The 16,022-nt window shown below is 43.3% G+C and overlaps 1 protein-coding gene across 1 annotated transcript in view; it reads left to right on the top strand.

Annotated features, from left to right (window-relative positions):
* Positions 1 to 16,022, top strand: part of LOC129014699 (golgin subfamily A member 6-like protein 7) — a 37,226-nt gene that overhangs the window by 14,765 nt on the left and 6,439 nt on the right. The gene's annotated exons all lie outside the window — the stretch shown is intronic.

The raw sequence follows: 16,022 nt of genomic DNA on the forward strand, positions 1-16,022 counted from the left end.
TTGGTCTCTTTTTTTTTTTTTTTTGAGGCGGAGTTTAGCTCTTGTTGCCCAGGCTGGAGTGCAGTGGTGCAGTCTTGGCTCCCCGCCACCTCCACCTCTTGGGTTTGGGTGGTTCTTCTGCCTCAACCTCCCTAATGGCTGAGATTGCAGGTGTGAGCCACCATGCCCGGCTAATTTTCTTTTTTCTTTTTCGTTTTCTTTTTTTTTTTGGTACACACAGGGTTTCTCCCTGTTGGTCAGGCTGGTCTCAAACTCAGGACCTCAGGTTATCCGCCCGCCTTGGCTTCCGGGGCTGCTGGGATTGCAGGCGTGAGCCAGCGCGCAAGGCCCAACTGATTAATCAGAAAGGAATAGATCGGCCTGGCTGGTGGCTCACGCTTGTGATCCCAGGACGTCGGACGGTGGATTGCGGGGGATCACTTGAGCCCAGGAGTTCTACACCGGCCTGGGCAACATGGTGAAACCCGGTCTCTCTTCTTTTTTTTTTTTTTTTTTTTTTTTTTTTTTTTTTTTTTGGTACAGACAGGGTTTCTCCATGTTCATCAGGCTGGTCTCAAACTCCTGACCTCAGGTTATCCACCCGCCTCCTCGGCCTCCGGGGGTGCTGGGATTGCAGGCGTGCGCCAGCGCACCCAGCCCAGTTTATTAATCAGAAAGGAATAGATCGGCCTGGCATGGTGGCTCAGGCTTGTGATCCCAGGAATTTGGATGGCTGAGCGCGGCGGATCGCTTGAGCCTAGGAGTTCCATACTTGCCTGGGCAACATGGTGAAACCTGGTCACTTTTTGTTTGTTTTGAGGCGGAGATTCGCTCTTGTTGCCCAGGCTGGAGTGCAGTGGTGAGGTCTTGGCTCAACCGGCCTCCGCCTCCCGGGTTTGGGTGGTTCTCCTGACACAGCCCCCCGAGTGGCTGGGATTGCATGCCTAAGCCACCATGCCCAGCTCATTTTGTTTTTTGTTTGTTTGTTTTTGTTGTTGTTGTTGGAGATGGGGTTTCTCCATGTTCATAAGGGGGGTCTCAAACTCCCGACCTCAGGTTATCCACCCGCCTTGGGCGTCCGGAGGTGCTGGGATTGCAGGCTTGAGCCAGCGCCCAAGGCCCAATTTATAAATCAGAAAGGAATAGTGCGGGGAATCCCTTGAGCCTAGGAGTTCCAGGCAGGCCAGGGCAACATGGTGAAACCCGGTCTCTTTTAGTTTTTTTGAGGCAGTTTCACTCTTGTTGCCCGGTTGGAGTGCAGTGGCGTGGTCTCGGCTCCCGGCGGCCTCTGCCTCTTGGGTTTGGATCGTTTTCCTGCCTCAGCCTCCGGAGCGGCTGGGATTGCAGGCGTGAGCCACCATGCCCGGCTGATTTTTTTTTTTTTTTTTTTTGTACAGACGGGGTTTCTCCCTTCGTCAGGGTAGTCTCAAACTCCTGACCTCAGGTTAACCGCCTGCTTCGGCCTCCCGGGGTGCTGGGATTGCAGGCATGAGCCACCATGCCTGGCTAATTTTTTTTTTTTTTTTTTTTTTTTTTTGGTACAGACGGGGTTTCTCCCTTCTTCAGGGCAATCTCAAACTCCTGACCTCAGGTTAACTGCCTGCTTCGGCCTCCCGGGGTGCTGGGATTGCAGGCGTGAGCCACCATGCCCAGCTTTTTATTTTTTTTCTTTTTTGGTAGAGACGGGTTTCTCCATGTGGGTCAGGCTGGTCTCAAACTCCCGACCTCAGGTGATCTGCCCGCTTCCGCCTCCCAGGGTGCTGGGATTGCAGGAGTGAGGCACCGTGCCAGGCCCAATTTATTAATCAGAAAGGCACAGATGCTTCTGGCGTGGTGGCTCACCCTTGTGATTCCCAGGACTTCAGATGGCCCAGCGTGGCGTATCCCTTGAGCCTAGGAGTTCCAGGCCGGCTGGGGCAACATGGTGAAACCCAGTCTCTCTCTCTTTTTTTTTTTTTTTTTTTTTTTTGAGAGGGAGTTTCGCTCTTGTTGCCCAGGCTACAGTGCAGTGGCAGGGTCTCGGCTCCCAGCAGCCTCGGCCTCCCAGGTTTGGGTCGTTCTCCTGCCTCAGCCTCTGGAGTGGCTGGGATTGCAGGCGTGAGCCACCATGCCCTGCTAATTTTGTATTTTGTATTTTTTTTTTTTTTTTTTTTGGTAGAGATGGAGTTTCTCCATGTTGGTCAGGCTGGCCTCAATCTGACCTCAGGTTATCCGCCGGCCTCGGCCTCCCGGGGTGCTAGGATCGCAGGCGTGAACCACCGCGCCGGGCCCAATTTTTAATCAGACAGGAATAGATCGGCCTGGTGTCATGGCTCACGCTTGTGATCCCAGGACTTTGGACGGCTGAGCATGGCGAATCGCTTGAGCCTAGGAGATCCAGACCCGCCTGGGCAACATGGTGAAACCTGGTTTTGTTTTTGTTTTGTTTTGTTTTTGAGGCGGAGTTTCCCTCTTGTTGCCCAGGCTGGAGTGCAGTGGCCTGATCTGGGTTCCCCGGGCCTCCGCCTCCCGGGCGAAGGGTGATTCTCCTGCTTCAGCCTCCTGAGTGGCTGGGATTGCAGGTGTGAACCACGATGCCTGGCTTTTTTATTTATTTATTTATTTTGGTTGAGATGGGGTTTCTCCATGTTAGTGGGGCTGGTTTCCAGCTCCTAACCTCGGGTGATCCGCCGGCCTTGGCCTTCCAGGGTGTTGTGATGGCAGGCGTGCAGCACTGCACCTGGCCCGAAACCCAGACCCTTAATGGAAAAACAAAGCAAAAACCACAAAGATTAGCCGGGCCTGGTGGGCCCCGCAGGTAGTCCCAGCCACTCTGAAGGCTGATGTAGGAGGATTGCTTGAGCCGGAGAGGGGTAGGGGTGGAGGTGGCAGTGAGCCATCATGGCGCTGCTGCAGTCCAAACTGGGCGATAGAGCGGCACCGTGTCTCAGGAAAAGGGAAAGGAAAATAATAATAAAGAAAAAGAAAGTATACAAAATTGCTAAATCCAGGAACAGCTTCACAATATATTGAGAGAAATAGAGGCAAAGGTTAGCAGACACCAATGCTCACTTAGTGGAACTGCAGGTGTCCCCACACAGAAGGCTGCTAGTTTTCCAAAAGAAATATATTATTGACAAAAAAAAAAGTTGGTTTGCTACAATATACAAATAGCTAAACTTTATATAGCCACGACCCTCTTGTAGCACTGCTCTAAGCCTTTTCCTGCTCTGAAATAGCTACTATTGTTACCTTCATTGTAGAGAAAACAGATGCCAGAGGTGGTTGTGGAAGGACCGTGAAAACTGACTAGGAAATTGACTTCTAAGTTTAGAACTTAAAGGTTCTTCCTGCTCTGCTCCTTACTTTGCTACATTTTAGTTAACATACCTATTAAAATACTGGTCCTTTCTATATTTGGAGGGACTCGTCCTGCAGTTTGAAGTTTTTTCTTAGGCTAAGCATTTGGTCAGAAGATCATGTGCATTTTATGTCGGTTTAAGTTTAGACGTTGTTCAGTAAGGAATGTAAATATGAGCAAACAGTTATCTGATTAAATAGAAAACCTAGAAGAAAAATCACCTATGAGGAAGTCAAGAAAATGTGAACTCTGGATTTGTGGCTATTTTCAGAATACTAATTTTTTGGTATTTAATGGCATTGTGAACATATATATTTTTAAAAATTCCTTGTCTTCTACAGATACATATAAGGTAATTAAAAAATGATATGATGTACAGATTTTACTTCAAAATAATTCAGAGGAAGAAGGACTGTATATAAACGAAGTGGGAATATAAATGAAACAAAACTGGCTGTGGCCAGGTGTGGTGACTCATGCCTGTAATCCCAGCACTTTGGGAGACTGAGGCAGGTGGATCACTTGAGGTCAGGAGTTCAAGACCAGCCTGGCCAACGTGGTGAAACATCATCTCTACTAAAAATACAACAGTTAGCCAGATGTGGTGCCGGGTGCCTGTAATCCCAGCTACTCGGGAGGCTGAGGCAGGAGAATAACTTGAACCTGGGAGGCAGAATTTGCAGTGAGCCAAGATCACGCCACTGCACTCCAGCCTGGGCAACCATAGCAAAATCCCACCTTTAAAAACAAACAACAACAAAAAATAACAAAAACAAAAAAACTGTCCATGCCATGAATGAAAAATTGTTGATGATGTGTATCTGTAGGGCAATTATATTATTTTTCTCAACATTTTTTACGTCTGAAACTGTTTATTGAACACATGCACACGTCCCTTGTAACTGGGTCTGCTTCCCCATTATTCTCTCAGTAAGCCCTTCTGATTTTCACTTCATCTTCATTCTTAGAAACTCTGGATTTTTTTTTTTTTTTTTTTTGGCAAGTTCAAATATGTCTTTGCAAGGACTATCCAGTATGTCTACCTACTCAGCCATATTATCAGAAACAGAAAAAGTGTCTAGATTCTTTTCTTGTCCTGTTAAGAATTTTTAAATTCCAAGAACAGTCACCTTCTACCAGACACTCTGATGTTGGAAGACAAAGCATATTTTGTAAGTGGCATGATTTCTGGGCTCAAATTTAGAACAAAGCCACAGATTTCAACAACCCAAAAATAACTTACTGTGACTCACCAAATTTAGAAAGATGGAAATTATTAAAAAAAAGAAAACCTTAATTTACTATGTGACCTCTAAGTATCTGGGCTGAAAATTGTAAAGGTAGAAAGGTAAATCAAAAGATATAAAGACTGTAATCATGCACTTAATGAAGTGCTAAATCAAAGTATTTTTGGCATACGTGGAAGAGTTTAATTTTATCACATTTTTTACTGGTACTATAGCTATTTGCAAGTATATATAAAACTACAGTGTTACATATAAACTACCAAAAAACAACTTTTTAAAAAAATTTTATTATTATTATACTTTAAGTTTTAGGGTACATGTGCACAATGTGCAGGTTAGTTACATATGTATACATGAGCCATGTTGGTGTGCTGCACCCATTAACTTGTCATTTACATTAGGCATATCTCCTCAGGCTATCTCTCCCCCCTCCCCCCACCCCACAACAGGCCCCGGTGTGTGATGTTCCCCTTCCTGTGTCCATGTGTTCTCATTGTTCAATTCCCACCTATGAGTGAGAACATGCAGTGTTTGGTTTTTCGTCCTTGCGATAGTTTGCTGAGAATAATGGTTTCCAGTTTCATCCATGTCCCTACAAAGGACATGAACTCATCCTTTTTATGGCTGCATAGTATCCCATGGTATATATGTGCCACATTATCTTAATCCAGTCTATCATTGTTAGACATTTGGGTTGGTTCCAAGTCTTTGCCATTGTGAATAGTGCCACAATAAACATACATGTGCATGTGTCTTTATAGCAGCATGATTTATAGTCCTTTGGGTATATACCCAGTAATGGGATGGCTGGGTCAAATGGTATTTCTAGTTCTAGATCCCTGAGGAATCGCCACACTGACTTCCACAATGGTTGAACTAGTTTACAGTCCCAACAACAGTGTAAAAGTGTTCCTATTTCTCCACATCCTCTCTAGCACCTGTTGTTTCCTGACTTTTTAATGATCACCATTCTAACTGGTGTGAGATGGTATCTCATTGAGGTTTTGATTTGCATTTCTCTGATGGCCAGTGATGATGAGCATTTCTTCATGTGTTTTTTGGCTGCATAAATGTCTTCTTCTGAGAAGTGTCTGTTCATATCCTTCGCCCACTTTTTGATGGGGTTGTTTGTTTTTTTCTTGTAAATTTGTTTGAGTTCATTGTAGAGTCTGGATATTAGCCCTTTGTCAGATGAGTAGGTTGCAAAAATTTTCTCCCATTTTGTCAAAAATCAACTTTTTAAGAAATGAGACTAATCTAGCAACTTTATTTAAAAGTTTATCTTAAGGAAATAATTAAGGATGGCCGTACAAAAGGATTTAGCCATGACATGAGAATGTTCTCCCTGGCAAATCAATGGAAATTATTAAATGTGCAAAAGGGAACTGTTGGAATAAATTGTAATACCTTCATATGATCATATGATCACAAATCGTAACCTTTTAAAATGATATTGAAGAGCTGCATAAATTGACTTAAACACATCTTTGCAACACATCACTGAATAGTAGAAATGTGGGCCAGCAAAGAACATAGAGTTGGTCCAATTTCTACAAAAAAAAAGAAGACTCTAATAGCATGACAGCAGGGAAGAGGGAATATGTCAACGTATGTGTGTATATGTATGTATATGCATAGCAAGTATGAACTTGAAAGGATATATTTCAAATTGTTTACAGAGATTACCCCAGAGAGGTAAATAACTTTGGCCTTTGGTGTTCTGTATTCCACATATTCTGAATTTTCTTTTTTTATTTAAATAGAGATGGGATCTTAGCCAGGAGCAGTGGCTCACCCCTGTAATCCCAGTACTTTGGGAGGCTGAAGAGGGCAGATTGCTTGAGGCAGGTGTTGGAGACCAATCTGGCCAACACGGCAAAACTCTGTTTCTACTAAAACTACAAAAATTAGCCAGGCACAGTGGCTCATGCCCGTAACCCCAGGTACTCGGGAGGCTGAGGCATGAGAATTGCTTGAACCAGGGGGTGGAGGTTGCAGTGAGCCGAGATCACACCACTGCACTCCAGCCTGGGCAACAGACCAAGACTCTGTCAAAAAACAAAATGAAACAAAATGAAACAACAACAACAAAACAGTAATAAAGAGAAAACCTCATGGACAGGAGCAATGTCTCATGCCTGTAATCCCAGTGCTTTGGGAGGCCAAGATGGGAGAATCGCTTGAGGCCAGGAGTTCAAGACCAGCATGGGCAACATAGCAAGACCTTTTCTCTACAAAAAAATTAAAAATTAGCCAGGCATAGTAGTGCATGCTTATACTCCCAGCCACCCGGGAGGCTGAGGTGGGAGGATCACTTGAGCCTGAGGGTTGGAGGTTGCAGTGATCTGTGATCACACCACTGGGAAGCCACGACCCCATCCCTGCCTCCTTCCTATGTCCAATGCTAGCAATAAATAAGTTTCCCAGACACAAATAATTATTAGAACCTCCTTCCCAAGTGCCAGCTCCAACCTCTGCTAGGTAGGATACAGGGGCAGCCCTACCCTCTGGAATATACAAAATGTTACAGACACAATATGTACACTGGGGAAGGGGGGTCACCCCAGCAGCCCGTGCCCTCACCTGATCCACAGTTAGCCCCACTGTCCTACCTCAGCTACTTCTCTGAATGAGAAGATTGGAGCCCCAACTGAGGGAAAAGTTGCTATGGTGAGAGTAAGGAGGCCACGAGGCCTCCTCCAAACAAACCAACTCCACCAGCCTCTGGCTCTTAAATAACAATCATCATCATCCAGAAATTTAAGGACTCAGCCCTGGTCAAGGTGGCAAAGGGTCTGTTTGTCTTTTCCCATTAGACAGAGGTCTTGTCTTGCTACCCTAATTGTAAAGGAGTGACTGGGAAGGGGTGGTAGGGACATGGTGGTGGTGGAGACTCCAGCCCCACTTCTCCAGGATTTGCTGATAGGGGCCTGCTTTTAGTTTTTACTTTCATTCCATGACTTTTTTTTTTTTTGAGACGGAGTCTCGCTCTGTTGCCCAGGCTGGAGTGCAGTGGTGCCATCTCAGCTCACTGCAAGCTCTGCCTCCCGGGTTCATGCCATTCTCCTGCCTCAGCCTCCCATGTAGCTGGAACTACAGGCACCCGCCACCACACCCGGCTAATTTTTTTTTTTTGTATTTTTGGTAGAGATGAGGTTTCACCATGTTAGCCAGGATGATCTCAATTTCCCGACCTCATGATCTGCCTGCCTTGGCCTCCCAGAGTGCTAGGATTACAGGCATGAGCCACAGCACCTGGCCCCCATGACTTTTTTTTTAAATCCCATAACTTCTTTTTCATAACTTTTTTTTGTAACTTTTCATAAAACTTTTTTCTACTTTTTTGCCACAAGTTTTTTTGCCACAACTTTTTTACATTTTTTATCCTGTAACTTTTCCACCCCATAACTTTTTTTATCCCATAACTTTTTTATTTTGTGTTCTTTTAATAAACACTTGCATAGTTACATTACAATTTTGTAAAAATGAAACAGATTATCTCATGCCAAGCATGCCCAGCATTTGCACAGTATCAATACCTTCAATACTATAGTTTTCAAGACATGCAAAATAAAATTTTAAGGCAAAAACAGCACTTTGCAACAACTTAATAATTTATTACATTACAGTAGCATCACACCAGCAGTCAATAATGCCACGTGAGGCAAAAGTCTTTCAGTATTTCCATTATACATTCTGTTTACAAGAATTCATAAATTGGAAAAATTCATTCCAAGAAAACTTGGCAAATAAAGCTTTGGACTAGAATTGGCATTTCTTTCTCTAGTTTTCCTTCCCACTGTTTCTTTCTTTTATACTACAGTATTCATATTTTAAAATGTTTTAACTTATTTCAGAACATTAAGATAACAGTTACATTTTTTAATAGTTACATTGTTTTAAAATGACTCTTTAAGGTAAAGTTTTAGAAAAACTATATTATGGATAGGGCAGATTTACATTTTCAAATTTTCTAAAAATCATCTTTGGTATTAGAACTGATTTTTGTTCATTTCTGGAAAACCTATCAGATTTAATCCAATACTTTAAAAATGATTATTATATTTGCAATCTTTAAATAGGTGTTTTGATTCTTCCTACAGAAATTAAAATGTATTCAGTGGAACTCACATTTTAAAATTCTGTTTCTGATGAACTCTAACCTTCCAATGTTGCCTTCTAAGCAAATTGAAAGCTGCCTTATACTGAATGAGGAAGAGCACAAATACTCAGCTGAATGTGGTATCACAAAAGACTGCATACACTTTGAAGAAAGACTTAAGTTATTGTCATACGATTTCCATTGTTTTTAGCTTTTTCTTAAATGTATGACAAATACCTACACAAAGAGTGCTATTTCAGTTAATATAGTAAATTTATTTTCCAGACTGACGTTTAGCTTAAATATGCCAGTGTGTGATTTAATCCATAAGCACCTGATGAACACATTATTGTCAGATTGGTTACAGATGCTAAACACTATCTGAAGGTCATTCCTAGTCATTGACATTTATCAGGGTAAAAGTGAAGTGATTTCAATGATAAAAGTACCTTTGAAATACTTTATCAATGTATTAGATAAACCCAGTTTCAGAATGATAAAGAAAAAACATTAGACCAAATAATGTGGCTAATTAACAGTGGTCAAATTTCTAGCCTGAGGGTTTAAAATGGACTTAAAGTAACTGTCTTTAAACTGAGCCCAAAGAATGCAAAAGCGGCAAGTTCAGAAAATAAAAGGCAAGAACAGGACATTAAGTCCTGTCATGAGGATGCCAAATGCTAAAAATGGAGATGGCCTAGTAACTAGAAATCCCCACCCCAGGGAGCACATATACATATCTCCCTACATCCTAATAATATGATGTGTTTTGAAACACAGACATTAGAACTTCATGAAGTTTGAACTGTTGAGTCTTTCCCAAGCATCATCAAGTTATGATTTAGGCAATGTATGACTGAAATTCATTCATTCATCATGCATAGGCACAATCACATAAATACTGCACAAAATATGTCCCTAACTGAAACCAAGAGGTACAAAAACATATTTCGCTCTTCGTAGTTTGTGAAGAAATATAACTCTGTGATTGTGTAGACGCATTTCCTAATACACTGACATTCACAAGTAGTAGATTGCACTGCAGTTTGTAAACATTTTAAATTGCATAAACTTCTCCTTGATTTTCAAATATAGAATAATACTGTTTACTAAAACTCCTTTTTGTTTCAACTAAGTACTCTCACATATATTAGTTTGTAATAATGTTTATTATTATTTTTTAAAGTGTTTTCCATTCCTTCTTTCTTATATCCATTAAGTCCAAATGAGCTCTTATTTTATTTCAATGGAAAAGAGAATGGAAAAGAGGGGAAGGTAACTTGGATAAAGTATGAGCACTTACTACCATATGTATTCTAGTTCTGTAGTTTTCAAACTTCAGGGAGAATCTCAAGGATTATTAAAGCACAGATAGCTGTCCCTCTTTTGCACTTTCTGATTCAGGAGGTGTGGGGCTGGCCCAGGAATTTGCATGTCTAACAAGTTCCCACGTGTTGCTGATGCTGAGGGTCTAAGGACTACGATGTGAGCATCAGTAGTTTAGTGGATATCTACCTAATGAATACATGTTGTATTTCCTTTAGCACCTGTGATTATAGAGGAAACATCTTTCAACTGGAAGATGTCATTAAACAGAGGATAAGAGATCAGGTCAGTAAGAATTAAATTTAAATTAATTGAAATGTCACTGAAATGTTTAGAAATAATATGACAGGCCAGGCACAGTGGCTCATGCCTGTAACCCCAGCATTTTGGGAGGTCAAGGCAGATGGATCAGTTGAGGTCAGGAGTTCAAGACAAGCCTGTCCAAGATGGTAAAACTCCCTCTCTACTAAAAATAAAAAAATTAGCTGGGCATGGTGGTGCACACCTGTAGCCCCAGCTACTCGGGAGGCTGAGGCAGGGGAATTGCTTGAACTCGGGAGATGGAGGTTGCAGTGAGCTGAGATGCACCACTGCACTCCAGCCTGGGCAACAGAGCGAGACTCCATCTCAACATAAATAAGTAAATCAGTAAAGTAAAAATAAAAAATAAAGGGAAGATGGGACAGCTTTTTGTACTTCACGTCCTGAAAATGGGCTGATTTCCCTCAAGAGGCAGCAATTTAAGCTCTCTAGCCTACATGGGATACATACAGGAGAAAAAAGAAGAAAAAGAAAAGAAATATAAATATAAATAAATGAAAATAACACTTCTCGCTGATTAAAAAGGAAATCACATTTTTTTCTAATAATTTGGAGGACAAAATATAAAGAAAAATCTTTAATTTTGCCACTCAAAACATTCCAGTTCGTTGCTTTTTACACTTTTTATGCATATAAACATTTTAAAAAGTAGAATCATAACATATGGTCTTTTGTCAATTCCTATATTTTAAGCATGTTTCTATGGCAGAAATATATCTTGGCATCACCATTTTTAATAGTTGGATGTATTTTTTTTTTTTTGACACGGAGTCTAACTGTGTCACCCATGCTGAAGTGCAGTGGTGCCATCTTGGCTCACTGGAAGCTCCTCCTCCCAGGTTCATGCCATTCTCCTGCCTCAGCCTCCTGAGTAGCTGGGACTACAGGTGCCCATCACCACGCCTGGCTAATTTTTTGTCTTTTATTAGTAGAGACGGGGTTTCACCTGTTAGCCAGGATTGTCTCGATCTCCTAACCTCATGATCTGCCCACCTTGGCCTCCCAAAGTGATGGGATTACAGGCGTGAGGCCCCACACCCAGCCTGTAGCTGGATGTATGTTAAGAGAATAGTTGCCACCCAGAGGTGAATTTCCTGGTATATACATTTTAATGGACTCGAGTGAGGATTTTTACACTGAATTCATAGAAGTAGAATTCCTAGAGGAAAATAATATAAAACTGTTTTAGGATTTTTAAAAGAAATGTTCCAATTATCCTGTAGAAAAATTGGTTCAGTTTATGCTCCCACCAGCAGGGACAGAGCTCCAGGTTCCCCCTTCCATTTGTCATCTTCACTGGTCTTTAAGCAGAAAATCTCATTGTTTTCATTACCTTTCTTTGATTTCTAGTGCTTTTGAATCTTTTTCATTTGCTTATTGGCCATCTTTATTCTTGCCGGATGTGCCAGCTTCTCCATTGCCCATTTTCTGCTGGAAATCATTTTTTTTTCTGAGTAATTTTAAAGATTTCCTTATAGGCTAAGGATACAAACCTTTTATCTGTCAATGAGGTTACAAAGACCTTCTCCCAGTAAGTAATTTGTCATTTCACTTTATTTATTTATTTTTTGCTAGCAAAGCACCAAAATCAAATTTCACTTATTTTTTATCCTGCTGAATGAACATATTTTAACAGTGATTTTAGTGGAAACAGGAGCAGGACAGAATGCAATACCTAGATCACACTCTGTCACCCCAACTGGAATACAGTGGCATGATCATAGCTACTGCAGCCTCAAACTCCTGGGCTCAAGCGATTTTCCCACCTCAGCCTCCCAAGTAGCTCTAGGCCTACAGGTGCGTGCCGCCATGCCCAGCTAATTTTTAAATTTTTTTGTAGAGAAGTGAATTTGCTATGCTGCCCAGGCTGGTCTTGAACTCCTGACTTACCCCACCTTGGCTTGCCAATATGCTGGGAGTAGAGGCGTGAACTACAGCTCCCGGCCAAGAGCTTACTTGTGTTTGCTAGCGAGGTTCTTGGTATCTTTTTATATTTGAGGCTTTCGTGCTAGTGCTGAAGTATTACACTCACCATCTGAGGTTTACAGGACTTTTGTTTTAATGTTGAATAGAGGGAACTGTTTAGTTTTGCACCTTTGCAAGTATACAAAATGTGCCTACCAGGACTTTGCTTTATATCCATTGAAAAGCAAGAAGTAACACAGTAAAAGTATGCCTGGCTACAGGCTGTGGAAGAATGGAGTATTCTGGTTTAATTCTATTAACTTGGAAGGATGAAGGTGAAAAAAATTCAAAACTTTAATTTCCTGTTGAATGCAATTTGAAAATATAGCCAATGACTCCACTTTTCTTCTCTAGTAAGTTTGGACATTCAGATGTACGTTGTCTTTTATCATAGAATTCCTAGTGTGCCTGAGTCTTATAATGTGAAGATCCTTTTCTAAAACTTTAGATGTAAGAGGCTAGAAATGATATTGGATGAGATCAGGCTGGATGAGAACTGATACCTGTAAATATATTTTTTAGATGAAATCTCTGATTGCCACGCGTTTTCTTATTGAACTCATAAAAATAAAACACACTGGCTGGAGGGTGGAAGTAGGAAGGAGATTTATGTCTTTTAATTGCATGTCATTGTTTCATATCTAGACAGAACATATAGTATCCCTGGCTTTGGACCTACAGAAGGAAACACATTTTTCTACCTGCTGTATGGCAGAGGTTCCTGAACACCTGGACAGCTTATTGCAGCATGGATTGCTGGGCCCTACTCCAGAGTTTCTGATTCATCAGGTCTAGGGTGGGGCCTGAGAATTTACATTTATAAGAAGTTCCCAGGTGCTCCTGGTCCAGAGACTATATGTTTGAGAGCCACTCTTACATACTAACTGTAAATTGTAGAACTCTATAAAAAAGCTTAGTTTGGTCTGAGATAAGAAGCACACAGGTAATGGAGCAAATCATGAAAAAGTCAACCCTTGATCCCAGGTAACAAGCAATACACAGTGACATAACACAATTCTTGGTTTTCATGATTGCAAGTCATAGCCAAGTATCTAGTGAGAAATTCAGTTTCATTTTCAGGGCTTAGAGGCCAGGTGATTCTAGAAAAATAGGATTTAGTGATTAACCTCATGAGAGTGGGAGTTATTTATGTCCTTTTTCTCTCCCCCATCACTTAGCATTTAACCTTACTTTAGAAGGGTCCTGTATTTGCTTTAACCTTGTAAAGAACTTTGAGTGCTTATTAAACAGAAAGCTTTGTGTGTGTGTGTGTGTGTGTGTGTGTACATATGTATTTAGAGACAGAGTCTCATTCTGTAGCCCAGGCTGAAGTGCAGTGGCATGATTTTGGCTCACTGCAACCTCTGCCTCACAGGTTCAAGGGATTCTCCTGCCTCAGCCTCCCAAGTAGCTGGCATTACAGGCACCTGCCACCATGCCCAGCTACTTTTGTATTTTTAGTAGAGACAGGGTTTCATCACGTTGGCCAGTCTGGTCTTGAACTCCTGAATTCGGGTGATCCACCCACCCCAGCCTCCCAAAGTGCTGGGATTACAGGCATGAGCCATCACGCCGGGCTCAAAAGCTTTGTGTTTTTAAAGATATTAGACATGTTTCTTGTTTTTTTTTTTTTTTAAACTTAACACTAATGTAGGAGAATAAGAGAAAGTTTTTCCAAAAAAGAGAAAACATTGTGATTACTTTATCTTATTGGAATGTTGGATACTAAAGTCTGCTTTATCAATCATCAAGCACACTATAAAATTTCCATTTTAATAGGATTTGTACCTCAATTGAGGTAATAAAGTTTTAAAGTTTTTCAAGTGAAAGCCAGCCCCGCCCCTCTCCTGGAGTGGGCGGGGACAGCAGTTGCATGGGCAGCTTTCCTTGTGACAACACAGGTCCTTCATGACACGCTGCTGTCTGGCCACAACTCCTTTTCCTTTCATCTTTCTCATTGGCCAATGGGCTTCAAGCATTAAGGCCATGCCCCTATTCTGCATTCTAGTGCAGCCCTGGTTACGCCTCCTCTGGCTCAGTCACACAGCGACGTAGAGGTGACTGAAGGTGTATAGTTGTCCTCACCTGGATCGTGCTGATGTGGCCCCAACCCCACCTCCCTGACCATCCCCACCTCCCTACCCACCCCCACCCCCCTACCCACCCCCACCCCCCTACCCACCCCCACCTCCCTACCCACCCCCACCTCCCTACACACCCCCACCTCCCTACACACCCCCACCTCCCTACCCACCCCCACCTCCCTACACGCCCCCACCTCCCTACACGCCCCCACCTCCCTACCCATCCCCACCCCCCTACCCACCCCCACACCCTACCCACCCCCAACCCCCTACCCATCCCCACCCCCCTACCCACCCCCACCCCCCTACCCACCCCCACCTCCCTACCCAACCCACGATGTCCAAAGAAACCCGACAGAACAAATTGGCCGAGGCTAAGGAAAAGGTAAACGCACCAGCACCCCAACCCAAGCTGAGGCCCCCTCTGACAGCTGAGCTGATGCCAGTCTGTGCCACTCCCGAGGCACACCGGGCTGGGCCCCCCCAGTACCTCTGGGATCCCCACACCAAAATCTTGTCAGTCAGCCCAACCCCCACATGAGTCCTGCCCCTGCCCTGCCCGGCACCCCAGGGTGACTTTGAGCAGGTGACTCTCGGGGCTTCCAACTCCATACTCTGCCTTTACCTCCTGCTACCCCAAACCCGACCTCCCTGGGCTCTTTGGGCTCACATCTCCAAGGACCTGGGTGCCCCAGAACCTGCCCTCACCAGTTGCCACAGGGTGACTTTGGGGATGTGACTCCTGGGGCTCCTTGCTCCTTACTTGGCCCTCACCTCCTGCCGCCCCAAGCCTGACCTCCCGGGGCTCTTTGGGGTCATGTCTCCAAGGACATGGGTCCCAATTTTGTGACCCCCTCCCCAGTCTCAAAGCGGCAACTTGGGCATTGCGCTCATGTGTCCCCCCAACCCCGCCACTCCACCGAGGAGTGGAATGTAGTGATGTCACAGTCCCTCTACAAACTGTCATTACTACCACAAGACCGGCCTTTGGTCTTAGGACCCAGTCCCCTAAGTGTTCTTGCCCACTTCTGTTTCCTCTGGTTGCAGCACAGGTTTCCAGCTGGAAGGGGAATGGGGACCGTGGGACCTAGAAGAGAGAGGTTTCAGGCTGCCTGACTTCCTTACCACAGACGTTGACAGTGTGAAAAGCCTACACCTCCCCCATGAGCTCCACATGTTGACAGTGTCTCTGGGTGGCAATGGGAGAACGGGTTGGGTTTTCTCCCAGGCTTCTACTCTCCAGAGAGACTTTAACATTTTTTCTGAGTTCTGCACCTCAGATTTGAATTCTCCATTGTTCTGGGACCAGAGTGCCCCTCAGTCACTGGTTTCTGGAGTGAGATCTGCTTATCTTCTGTGGAACAGATCTTGGGAAACTGGACTTGACAGCTTGAGTCTTCCTCATCTCATCTCAACCTGGGGTACTTTGAGTGCCACAGGATAAATATGGGGCATCTTTCTGAAGCATCAGTTTCCCTTGATTCTATTGAGAGATGAAACATTAATGTACTTAGGGATGAAAGTCACATAGATTTATAAGAGTATACAAGACTTCTCTCTGAAATGAGGCTTGGGTTGTCCTCTTTCTGCTAAATTCCCGGATTTAACAGAAAGGCTGCCTTCTGCCATGAGGATACATTGATGTAAAGGTTTGAGAG

The sequence above is a fragment of the Pongo pygmaeus genome, chromosome 16 (assembly GCF_028885625.2).
Source record: "Pongo pygmaeus isolate AG05252 chromosome 16, NHGRI_mPonPyg2-v2.0_pri, whole genome shotgun sequence".
NCBI lineage: Eukaryota > Metazoa > Chordata > Mammalia > Primates > Hominidae > Pongo > Pongo pygmaeus.